Consider the following 12675-nt stretch of genomic DNA (forward strand, 5'->3'; position numbering starts at 1 on the left):
GGGCTCAAGAGACTTTCTTTAGGTTGTATTATCATTCATGAACCTAAGCTTGTGTAGAGAACGTTTTCAATGACAAAGGTCGCCAGCGACATCAAAAGCCTTGGTCTGTAGCATCAATCCCACCGTGTTCTTACACTGACGTAAGTCGCCAGCTATTCTGGCATCTCCCTTTCACCTTCACATCTTTGCAAACAAGTAAAGACAAGGAGCAAAACAAAGGAAAAACAAAGAACGACCGTCAGCATAACACGTGAAGCGCACCACAGATCGGGGAGGTCGATTCCAACTTGAGAAAGCATCTTAAGAGTACAAAAAACAACAAAACACAGCTGATGTTCACCTTACGTGGCCTTGGGGACAAATGATAATTTCAGGGGGTAAAACAGCTCGATTTTCCAAATGAAAGTGTAAACAAATGATGGATGGCGATAATCTGAGCAGTCAGTGGAGCACAACGAATGGCTAAACGCCCACACAGCCATGTTTGAACACTGAGAGGATATCAGCAGGCACTGAAAATAGAGGCCAGGAATAACGGACAGATTCAATAGAATTCAAGGTGGAAAAGTATTTTTCTAAATTGCAAGATGTTAATGATGAGGGCATTTCCTTTTTAGGCTGGTTTATTGAATACATATTGAAATGTACAATATGTAGGAATTGAGGGCGAACCAAATCTTCCTGGTGATTCGTTCAAACATAATTACAGACGCAGAACGTCTCGGTTACGGATGTAACCCACGTTCCCTGAGTAGGGAACAGAGACGTTCCGTCGAATAGTTATGAATGGGGTTTCGCTAAGAAAGCCTATCGACTTTGAGTATTCAAAACGAGCCATTTGCTTGGGCGTATAAGTGATTCTGTTAAGATTCTCTATACATTAATTGTAATTCCTTTTAAACTCAATTGGCCTGCCTGGCCCCTTAAAGGAGAACTCCGGTTGGAGTTTGGAACCTTTGGTCTAACGGGGTGGTGATGGTGCAGTGGATAAGACACATACCTTTGGTGTGAGAGACCCGGGTTCTTTTTGTTTTTTTATATTACTGCACATTTTAGGTCTGCTTATTTTAGTCTGTTATTAATTAATAACTTCCTAATGATAACTTACTTTGTGGATTGGGATTTGAGGCAGGTAATACTCTTTCACTTTAATAAAATATAATATTCATCTAATACTTCACTGAGATCTTTCACACCATGTTGTCCTGTCGCAGAAACTGTGAAGATTTCTGAAATATGTCAGAGTTAAGCCCAATCCTGCACACAAAGCCCTCACCTCTGAGAGCAGATCCAGACAGGGGCATCAGGATTAGGCTAGGATCTGCTCGGGTTATAATCACAGAAGAATCCAAATGGATATTGCACAGGCAGTACAAAAAAAATCAATTTGCCTATTTTGTCAATGGTGGTATTAATCACATAAAAAGCCATTATGTGAATAGGGATTTTTAATGCTTAAAAAATGTTATGCCCCCCCCCCCCCCCCCCCCCCCGCCCCCCTCACACCCACACACTCAAATCCTTATGCGGTTTATTCACAGAAAAAAGATAGGTCAGTAGGTTAAGAGGAATTTTACGAAACAGAAACACTTAATCCCCCTTTATAAAACAACAGACAACAGGTTCCAACTATAAGTTCTGATTGGACTGCATTCAAATGTGAAAATTGTCAGTAAACATAAAAGTTGTGATGTAATTATTGTGAAGCTTTATAGACATAACACTTTATAACAAACAAAAAACTTTTTTATATATTATTATAAAGAAGCATAGAATGTTTTAGAGCAGCTCAGCTACTGTGGGGGCGGGGTCAGCAGTGTGATATTTAAATAACATGCAAATCATTATTTGACTGCTGTAGTCAGATGGTGACCAGACAAGGAGGCCCGCTGTACATCTCTTAGGTTTGTCAGCAGATGGTGGGAAGTCAGACTGATCTGTGTGGGAGACAAGATGGAGAGAGACAGAGAGAAATGCATAATCAACTATTTATTATGTTTTATTCTTCCAGTCTCTGCTGCATCTGCCTTAGGGGCATCGTAAGGAACTTCAAATCAATACAGACCTCTCATTCACACTCTAAAAAGCAGCTCTGTTTATCGAAAACACGCAACAGACAAACAAGACATTGCTCTCTCCACTCCGGTTCCCATTTGTATTTTAATTAAAATGTTAAGATGTTTGGCAGTTGCTACCTATTTTACACCCATTATGTGATATTCCCTTTCGAGGGAACTTAACACTGCGTCATTGAAAACAACTCTATGGGGACGCTCTCTAAGTGTGCGCTTCTGAAGTATGAATGAAACTTGTCCAATCCTGATTGGTGTTGCGTCGTGACGTAAGGTGACGGTGACATAACCGGATGCATAAAAATGATCAGATGATCACACATCAGCTTTCGCTCTCCAGCAAGCGCTCTATGTTACGACTGTCTGTCTTATTTGGTGTTATTTGTCTGATTCAAGTTTATTTTGGGCAGCAAACAGTTTAAGAGGTGTGTGCACCCCACACTACAGTGGTTCCAGAGCAGGCTAAGGTGATGGAACAAGAAGTGCAATCTCTGCTGCTAAAGGAGCCCATAGAACATGTTCCTCATTCAGACAGGTAGTCCGGGTTTTACAGCCGGTACTATATAGTTCCAAAGAAGGATGGGGGGTTGAGGCCGATTCTAGATCTCAGAGTTTTGAACCGGTCTCTGAGGAGATGGGTTCAAAATCAAATGCTTAATCAAATGTTCAGGTTCAAAATGCTTACTATTCCTGTCATCGTGAGTCAGATCAGATCCGAGGACTGGTTTGTCACGATAGATCTAAAAGACGCCTATTTTCATGTATCCATCCTTCCATGTCACACGAGGTTCCTGAGCTTCACTTTCGGGGGCGAAGCTTACCAATATTGGGTTCTTCCGTTTGGCCTAGCACTCTCTTCCCACACATTCACCAAATGTATGGATGCAGCACTTGCTCCACTGAGACTTCAGGGCATCCACATACTGAATTATATCGATGACTGGCTCATTCTGACCCAGTCTCGAGAAATGGAGGTTCGGCATTGAGATGTCGTCCTTTGCCACATTCGAAAATTGGGGTAGAGACTTAACACAAAAAAGGGTGTGTAAGAACCATCCCAGTGCACAACGTTTCTGGGCATTGTGTGGAATTCGATTACGATGCAGGCATGCATGTCTCCTGCACATATCGAGTCCATTCTGGCGATGGTGTCACGGTTAAAGCTAGGCCAGGCCATCACCGCAAAGACTGCTGGGTCTCATGGCAGTGGCTCCCAACATTACACCATTGGGCCTTCTACACGTGAGACCCCTTCAGTGGTGGCTGAAAGCCAAGGGGTTTTTCCCTAGGGGAATCCGTTTCGTATGATCAGAGTAACGCGCAGATGCCTTCATTCTCTACTAATATGGAAGAAACATGTCCCAAGGGCCAGTGTTGGGAGCGTCATGTCGCCGGAAAACCGTTTCGACAGACGCCTCCCGCTTTGCCAGGGGTCTGTGGCAGGACCATCATCATTCTTGGCACATAAATTGTCTAGAGATGTTGGCTGTTTTCAGGGCTCTGAGGAGCTTCCTTCCAGACGTCAAGGGTTACCATGTCGTACGATCGGACAATACATCATTGGTAGCTTATCTGAACTGACAAGGGGGACTCAGATCGCACCCTCTGTAGAGACTGGCGCATCAGATTATTCTTTGGTCCCAAGTAGGGATGGGAATTGATAAGATTTTATCAATATCAATGCCACTAACGATTCTGCTTACCGATCCGATTCTTTAACGACTCTCTTATCGATTCCTGATAGCACTGTGTGGGAAAAAGTAGTCATATGCTTTTTTGGAGGAAAAAACAAGTGGTTTTGTTTGTTTTAAACCTTACACTTGACTCAGCAAACTGTACTTTCTATGTAATTTATGTAATAAATGGAACCTTATAGAAAAGTGTTATGATTAGTCATACACCGATTAAACGTCCCATGAGTTCAGTGTTGTTCAAACTGTAATTTATAGTTCAATGCTTTACAATAAACGTACAGTATACAGATCCTTTACTAATGAATTAATTAGAGACCAACCTTAAAAATTGTACTGAGCATTGAACTACAAACATTTATTTTCAGATATATGCTCAAAAATGGGGGTGAAAATTGATAGTTTTTTGTTATTATATATTTTTTAAATTATTATTATGTATTTTGCAGACATATTCTCAAAAATGTACTCGAAGTATGTCCTATTTGAACAAAATGGCATGTTGTGTTGATGCCACAGTGAAGTTCACCCAAGAACGACTTACTTATAGTTGTCTCAGCACATTACACAGATATAGGAGAAAGAATTTAACTATCGAAAAAATTACACACTTCACCTTTTACTCAGGAAATTGAAGCCCCATGTGTCGTAAGTAGTTAGTTGTCTCTTTCTGTCTCTCTCGTTTTCTTGGAGACGCCTTCGGGACACAGTGGAGGACAAGCTGTATTGTCAGACCACACATATACACACACTCATGCACCACTGGTCATGCGCCTGGCAGGATGACAAGGAGAAAGCAAGGTATGAGCTATTCCCCAGCCACAAACTTACAGTACACACACACACACTATCATATGGATCCGAATCTCAGCATCATATATTCCCTCTACTGTCATCTTCATTGGCTTAAGGATTTATTGAGGCTTTAGTTGGAGTGTTCCAATAAACCGTATTTGATAAGGAGGTGCGGTCGACCTAGAAAGGGAGGGGGATGGGAAAAGCGTTGGATGATAAAGGGGATTACATGGTAAAGGTGATAGCTGTAAAGGAAAGGTGAATAGGTTTCATGTTAAAGACGCGCTTGATGGTTATTTTCAGAGCATATTGTCATGTAAATTGGACTGGTTCATATTTCATTTCAATTGGAAATGGAGATTGTCCTCCCTGTGGAATCAAACCTGAGAGAATGTGTTTGGAACCGGCTCCTTCCGGATCTAATTCCTCTTGCGAAATATTTTTGTTGGAATATAAGCCTTTTGGTAATACTAACCTCAGCCCCAACTTGTTTTTAGCCACTGAAGCAAATTTGGGCTGAAAACTGTCCAAAAAGAAAGAAAGAAATAGAAAAAAGGGTGCTGCATGCAAATAATCATGAATGTAGTTTATAAAAGAATAAAAACACCTTCACATATACAGTTGCAGGAGTCAGTCTCATCCGGGCAGGTGTATGGGAACTTATCATGGTGTGCATCCCCATCATTGAAGTGTAAATCCAGAGGTAAATATGGATGGGAAAGGGACATACAGGGATTAGTGAGAAAAATCCATTACAATCTTGGGTGTGTGTGTGTGCAAGTGAGCGCTCTATGTCTGACCTCCTGGCTATGCACTTAGATTTGTCTGTTGTAGAAAGATATATCAGTCTTAACCGAACCGAATTTTTAAAAAAAATTAATATATCATACAGCAGCATTACTAATTATATCGAAAACAGTCTGTTTTGACCTAATATATTAACATACAGACACAAAAACGTTAGTATATTAGTCACGCGTATATTGGTCACGAATGTCTATCAAATGCGCCATAGCCAATCGGCCCAATTATACCAGATGACGTATGTAGAGTGACAGAAAATTAAAAGGAAGAAGACGATGGGTCAGAGATTTATGTACACACAAAGGCTGTATCAAAAGGTAACTTTGCGTCCGCTGCCGTGATAGATCCAAAGATATAAAGAAACAAATGGCCAGTGTTGCCACCTTGTGTAACAACTGATCAATGCAAAATAAAATTCAATATTCAACCCTTGTGTATAAATAAAAACCATTTAAACCAAAAAGTATACTGTAGACATCAAGTGTGTGATTAAAAAAACCAAGGTGTGTCTAATCCTCTGAATACAATTTGGCAGAATTTCAAAAAAATAAAGCCATTCTGATTAATGACACTTTGCAAAGCTTGATCTTGTTTAAGATGCAGCAGGCCAGTTTCTTATGTAACGAGAACAAAATCACTGCTGCTCTTCTAGAAGATAATCCTGATTCTACAACAGGGGGAATTATATACTGCTATTCTTGTAGTATATTCGCCTTAATCTATTATGCTCTTAGAATATTCTTCATAGCATTTACTTCACACAATCATGGACTTATCCAACAATTGAGTGGTACAGAACAAAGAGATGTAAAGTCTAATCTCTAAGCAAGATACCATTATGAGTTTTATGCGAATGGAAAGATGCTTCCACAGCATTAAATCCATAAAAGAAAAAGGAGAAGGGACAATTGTACCTCCATTTCATCATGCTGGCATTCATATGTTTGCTCTTACCCTCTGGGAGGTTGTGAAGAACAAATGCTTTTTCTCTGTCTCTCTTTCTCCCTCCTATTGTCTTGTATTTTTCCTTGTCCTGTCAACTACACTCAGGCTCATTAGCATAGCATACGTTCCATAATTTGGTTAACTATTCAAGAAGAAATTTAAATGGCTCAAGCCAAGTATTATTTGTATTGTCCCGTTATATATGATGTTCTCCCATCACCACAGAACCTTAACATCTAAGTAGGAGAAGATTCCTCTCAGTGTTGTAGTCGAGACCACCTCACTCGAGTCCAAGTCGACACCGAGACCAGAGAGAGTCGAGTCCGAGTCAAGACCGAGTCCATAGAGAGTCGAGTCCGAGTCAAGACCGAGTCCATAGAGAGTCGAGTCCGAGTCGAGTCCGAGACCAGAGATGGTCGAGTCCGAGTCGAGACCGAGACCAGTGAGGGTTGATTACCTAATTTACTTTTATTTACTTGGAGAAATCCTTTTTTTTTTTTTTTTTTTTACTGAATTTACTTAGAGTTTAAAAAAATATGATCAGTTTAGGGTAAAAAGGCCACATAGTAGGTGGTGTTAAAAGTAATTTTATTACAATTTGTCATGCGCAGTTGCACACTAGAAAATCACCAATCACTGGGCGTGTCAATCAATTTAAAGAAACGTTTTATTAACATACATTAATAATCATGAAAAATATTTTTAATTGAACTCGAGTGGACTCGGGAATAATTCCGAGTCCTAAAAAAAAAAAAAATTTTGAGTATGAGTCAATTCCGAGTCCAAATGGACACGAGTCCATGACAAGACCAAGACCATTAAAATATGGTCTCGAGACCGAGTCCGAGACGAGTCCGAGTCTCGAGTACTACAACACTGATTCCTCTTGTCCTTTGTGTTCATCACCTGCCACATTAAGGCACATTTTGACAGCTTAGCCAAGGTCGTTTTACTTGGCGCCATGACCAAGTACAGCAATGTTTGGCTTTAGCATTGGAAGGCAAGCGTAACATGACCAATAAGTTGCCACCTGTTCTAGCAAAACATTACACACAGAAGACAATATCCCTCCGCCCAGGCGAGCAACCACCAAGAAAAGGTGTTAAAACCAATTCTCGCCCAGGACAACTGGAAGCTGCTAGGGACTGGAAAATGCTGGCTGATCTTGATCAATGGCTTATTTTTTGCACATGAGATTGCTACCACTAACCTCCGACCAAATATTGTTTTGTGGTCTGGATCAGCATGCATTGTTCAATTGATAGAGTTAACAGCGCCATGGGAGGATGTGGTAGATGGAGGCATATGAGAAGAAGAAACTCCGGTATGCTTATCTGGCCACTGATTTGCAATTATTTATTTATTCATTTGTTTATTTATTTTTTATTTTATTCAAATTTGTTCATGAAAAAATAAATTTCAGCATATTATTATGACACAGTTTTATATTCTGCCAAGCAGAATATATGCAGATTTTTATTATGTCTAAATTTTTATTTTGTTTAGATTTTTTTTATGTCTAAAAATCTATTTTATGAGGATGTTGCTTTTCTTTTCTATAAATGTATGACAGGTGTATCTTGGTAAAATGCTTTTTTATGACCTAAATTAACCTAATCATTTGTCTTTGTAAGTATTCGAATGTGTTATTGCAATGCATGAGATGAAATGTCTTGACCGTGTCACTGTGCAAGCATAGGTATAAGAAACATATGTAAGAAACATCCAAATGCATTAAAGATCTTTGCTTTTAGTTTGGGTCATTTAACATTTCCCAACAGGCGCATGATATTGTGCCACGTAGTTAAAATAAACAGCCATTTTTAAATATATTGTTTCCCATGGCACAGGAATAGATATTCTCACCCGGTGAAGATCAGTGCTGTGCCATAGCTCGATGGCAGTCTGTTTACTGTGTACACACTTCTTGTATTTTTATTGATTTTAGTATTAGACCCCACAACCCAAACCCCATTTATTTAATTAGAGTGCCCTTACATTCCTCATCGGGGGCGTGATTAATTGAATGTGCACTGTATGAACTCGTTCTATGATTAATGAAGGCCACACAAGACCAACATTTTTCACTGTTGCCAAGCTGCCTTCAAATTCAAGGTAATCAGGGTTTTGTGTGCAAATAAGAAGCTTTAGTGCTGTTTGCAAGTCATTGTTAAATATTTTTATTCAATTTTATCATTTTGTCTGACATTAAGCAGCCAACACAAAGGCCAAATAGGCAAACATTTACTGGTAGTTCTAATCATGAAAATATAGCAAATTTGTTGTTTACCCAAAATCATGTAATTTCAACTCCATTTACCTTTCTTTTTCTCCATTCATGAAACACAAAATGAGATGTTTGACAAAATATCCAAGCTGGTCTTTTCTCAAAATGTCTAAACTGGCATCAACATGCTTACTTGTAAGATACTGGCACATACACTGTTGTTTTATGGAAAAGAAAAACAATCTTTTTGTGTGTGTGTTTCACAGATTAAAGAACGACAAACAAGTTTGGAATGACATGAAAGTGAATAAATTATGTTAATTTTGTGGTAACACTTTATTTTACGACCCGCAAACAACTGTATAAGTACTGAAATTACGGTGTACGTTTCTGTAATTATAATGTACTTCCGTGTAGGTATAAGGGAACAATATGTTAAGTTTGGGGTAATAAAGGGGTAACAAACAGATATACAACCTGCAAATAACTGTGTAAGTACACTGAAATTACGTTGTAAGTTTCTGTAATTTTAGTACACCTCCGTGTAGTTATAAGGGAACAATATGTTAAGTTTGGGGTAATAAAGGGATAACAAGCAATACAAGCAAATTATTTAATTAGTTAAAAAATAACAGGTACCTATTCTGTTAATATATTCCAGGCAAAAATTGTACGTCTGTTGTTTATAAAACATATCACATTTCTGACAAAATATGTTCTTGTGCAATGTTGCAGGGTAATTTTGACATCTGTGGGTTAAAAATTAAACACACACACACACACACACACATATACACTGTATATATACTATGATAAAAATTACATTTATTGGCATTTCTTACTAGATTACTTAATGTTAAGTCAAAATAATTTGTTTTTGCTATAATTTTAATTTAGACCTTACCATGTGGTAATTAGTACCTTATCCCATTGAATTGCAATGCCACTTAAATGTCATGGCAAATATAATGTGTAGCCTAATTAAAAGGTTTTTTTTTTTTTAGATAACAGTACCTTTCTCTGTAATTATTACAGTGCGTGTTGTTTCGTACTGCTACATAGTAAGTAGCGTTTGTTACCCCCTTGTTCTGCGTAGTTACAAGGTAAGTGTAACTCCTGCGGGCTGTAAATTAAAGTGGTGCTTGATACCCCTTTATTACCCAAAACTTAACATATTGTTCCCTTATACCGACACGGAAGTACACTATAATTACAGAAACGTACACCGTAATTTCATTGTACTTACACAGTTGTTTGCGGGTCGTAAAATAAAGTGTTACCAATTTTGTTACAAGTTAATTCTTGGATGAACTTTGTATTTAAAACTCAACATTTGTTCTGGCCAGATCTCAGTTGTCCCTTTAAATTCGATGACCTGTATTTGCTCTGTGGAGTCAGTATCAAAACTGTTCTAAACTTCAGAAAGTCCTGGGTAGCATTACAAGTATCAGTGAAATGGTTGAGCTGACACTAATGCTGAGAAGCATGATTCTGGGGGAAAATCTAGAAGGATTCCGGAACAACGAGGCCATATCTGGCTGTCCTCTCAGCTTTCTTGTGGCAGAGATCACTATCAGAATGCAAATGTCAGTACAGTTCTATTGCACAGGTCTTAGTTGCCCAGTAATATGAAAAAAATAAAAAAATAATTAAAAAAATAAGAAAAAAGCAAATTAACATTAATGATGACCTTGCTATGTTGTAAGTTATGAGAGCCTATAAATATAATTTGACTTTGAGAGAGAAATTTACAACACTCCCAAAAATCTAGTTGTTAAAAAATTGCAATTCCATGAAAGATGGTGTTGGCTGGTACAAGAAAATGATGGTGGGGTTAAAAGTAAAGCCAAAAGTTTATCCTGACTAACAATATCTACAATAATACAATAATTAGTTTTCCTATTATTAGTTTTATCCATAAAGCTAAAATAAGATTAAGAGCAGCGGTCTCTGATGGTGAAATGAAAAAACTACATTGTGATTGATCATCTTTAGGTTAAAGTTTTAAGTTGGGTCTTCGTGAAAACAAATAGATGATTTTAGACGTGCCAGCCAATAATGTGCAAGCTCCATTAAACAACCCCAAAAGTTCAAAAGAATTGGAGGCTAGAGGCTAATATTAAAGAAGTCATTGATGGGCAATACATTTTACAATACAAGTTTTAAAGGTTATATATATATATGTATATATGTAATAACTTCAGGACTTTCTGTATTGGACTCTCTTCAACCTGTCTATGCTTCAAACGCACGTTGTTGTTACCACCCGAATGTGTTAGAGGCAACAATGCCAAAGGAAATACGGGTGGAAAGGAGGAGGAGCAGATTATGAGGCAACCCTATAGACATTTTTGGTAGTTTATAGACAGCCCATTCTCACCCCCAAGGCGTCACCTAACTGACGCCTTGGGAAGCATTTGGACATGCTTCAAAATCTGACGCTTTAGGCGCCCTTTAGCGTCAGTAAGATGACGCCCTAGGATCGCGTGTACCCTACCCCCACCCCACACCTAAACCTAACCGCGTCCTCTAACAGACGCTTTCCTTTAGCGTCAGTTAGATGACGCCGTAGGATCGCGTCATGTAAGTGACGCTAAAGGGCGCCTAAAACGTCAAATATTGAAGCATGGTCAAAGGTGACGCCTTGGGGTGAGAATGCGTTGTTATAGACTATTGGCAGTTCATTTACACGACAACAACTTTTTGGGGGCTTAAAAACGCAAACATTTTGAAAACGGTATTTGCGTCCATAAAGTCTAAATCAGTCCAAAGTTTCAAAAGGGTTCTTGGTGAATGCTTTTGCCTATTTTAGACTGAGTTAGTTAATGTAAATTAATAATTTCAAAAAAACAGCTGATTTATTTGCTCATAGTTTCTGTGTGGCATATACATTTTTTATTCATATTAGATTTCTTCTTTGATTTGATAGCTTCTGTTGTTCACCACTATTTTTGCCATGGCATTTTTAGTTGCATTCAGGGCCGTCATTGGTGTGGTGAAAGGGGTGGCCCACTTAGTGTAAATTTACCTTTCCAAGGTTTCTTGATTATAATAACTCCTTTCAAATTCCAGATTGATTTATATTTTCCATAGCAGAAAAAGCTAAATGAATACATTCAAATTCGAATAGCTTGTGCTGCCTATAAAACGATTTAAGATTTTCTGTCAAACTGTTACCTACTATAACCCAAGCCTCCTTCTGACTTTAAAAGACAAGTGTTCTCTGTGAAGCCTGTTGTGCCGGCAAATCTTTCATCAAAACAAAGTTCAAAATCTTCAGAGTTTCAAAAAGGAACAGACATCTACACAGCCCCCCGCTCACAGCTGTTCAGAACAATTCTTAAGTGTCTTTAACATGCCCGCTGGGAAATTTGCAAAAACCCATCCCTGACAAAAGCAAAAGAGGATGAGCAAAAGCAAAAGCACAACAAAGTAGAGGGGGTTAGACAATCAATAAATAAATGCTTCAAAGGAGATACCTGGGAGAGAGGTGGGGATCACTCCAAACAAGAATATAGAGAAAGGGGAAGAGAGAGAGAAATTGATTTTCTGTAATGGTTTCTGTGCCACACTCTGACACGATTATGATTTAGCTTCGTGTATTGGCACAGATTCAGGCCATGGTCAAAGCTCATCACTTACATTAATTAAACTACACAATCAATTGCTTGTTTAAGAAAATTACTATTATACAGCATTCATATTCCTGACATAATCTTCATGAAGGGAGTTTATTATCTTTTAGCATATGCTACGGATGGGATTTTATCTCTTGAGTCTCGAGCCTTGCCTCAAATGCGTCTTATGCGCTGAAGGATTTGGTTGACAAATATATCAATTCCAGAGAATTCCAGAGTCAGATTACGTTGTTTGCCAGGTAGAAGGCGAGATAAACCCAAAGCGAACAACATCTGTTTACGGTGCAGTCTGCATCCTCCGTTGTTTACTTCTTTGACATTCTTCTCATGGCTAACAATTCAATCTAAAAGCCCTTGTAACCCCTCACCTTGCCTAAGGACACCCACTGCACCTTCACCTAGGAAGCGGCTTCACCCCTTGGGCTGCTGGGTTTTTTCAATCAGGTTAGTCCTTTCCCTCAGACATGCCAACATGACAGCTGACCTTCACAAAAGTATAGCCT

General features: G+C 38.7%; 1 long non-coding RNA gene across 2 annotated transcripts in view; it reads right to left on the minus strand.

Moving 5' to 3' along the window:
• Positions 1-1500: 1500 nt before the first annotated feature.
• LOC148969409 (uncharacterized) overlaps positions 1501-12675 on the minus strand; it is a 78270-nt gene continuing 67095 nt past the window's right edge. For both annotated transcript variants that reach the window (XR_016149533.1, XR_016149532.1), the window contains 2 exons: positions 4380-4537; positions 1501-1937 (listed from right to left, as the gene is read on the minus strand). This is a non-coding gene — a long non-coding RNA (uncharacterized LOC148969409). The remainder of the gene's footprint in view (positions 1938-4379; positions 4538-12675) is intronic.

The sequence above is a fragment of the Pimephales promelas genome, chromosome 23, assembly GCF_988280905.1.
Source record: "Pimephales promelas chromosome 23, fPimPro1.hap1.1, whole genome shotgun sequence".
Classification (NCBI taxonomy): domain Eukaryota; kingdom Metazoa; phylum Chordata; class Actinopteri; order Cypriniformes; family Leuciscidae; genus Pimephales; species Pimephales promelas.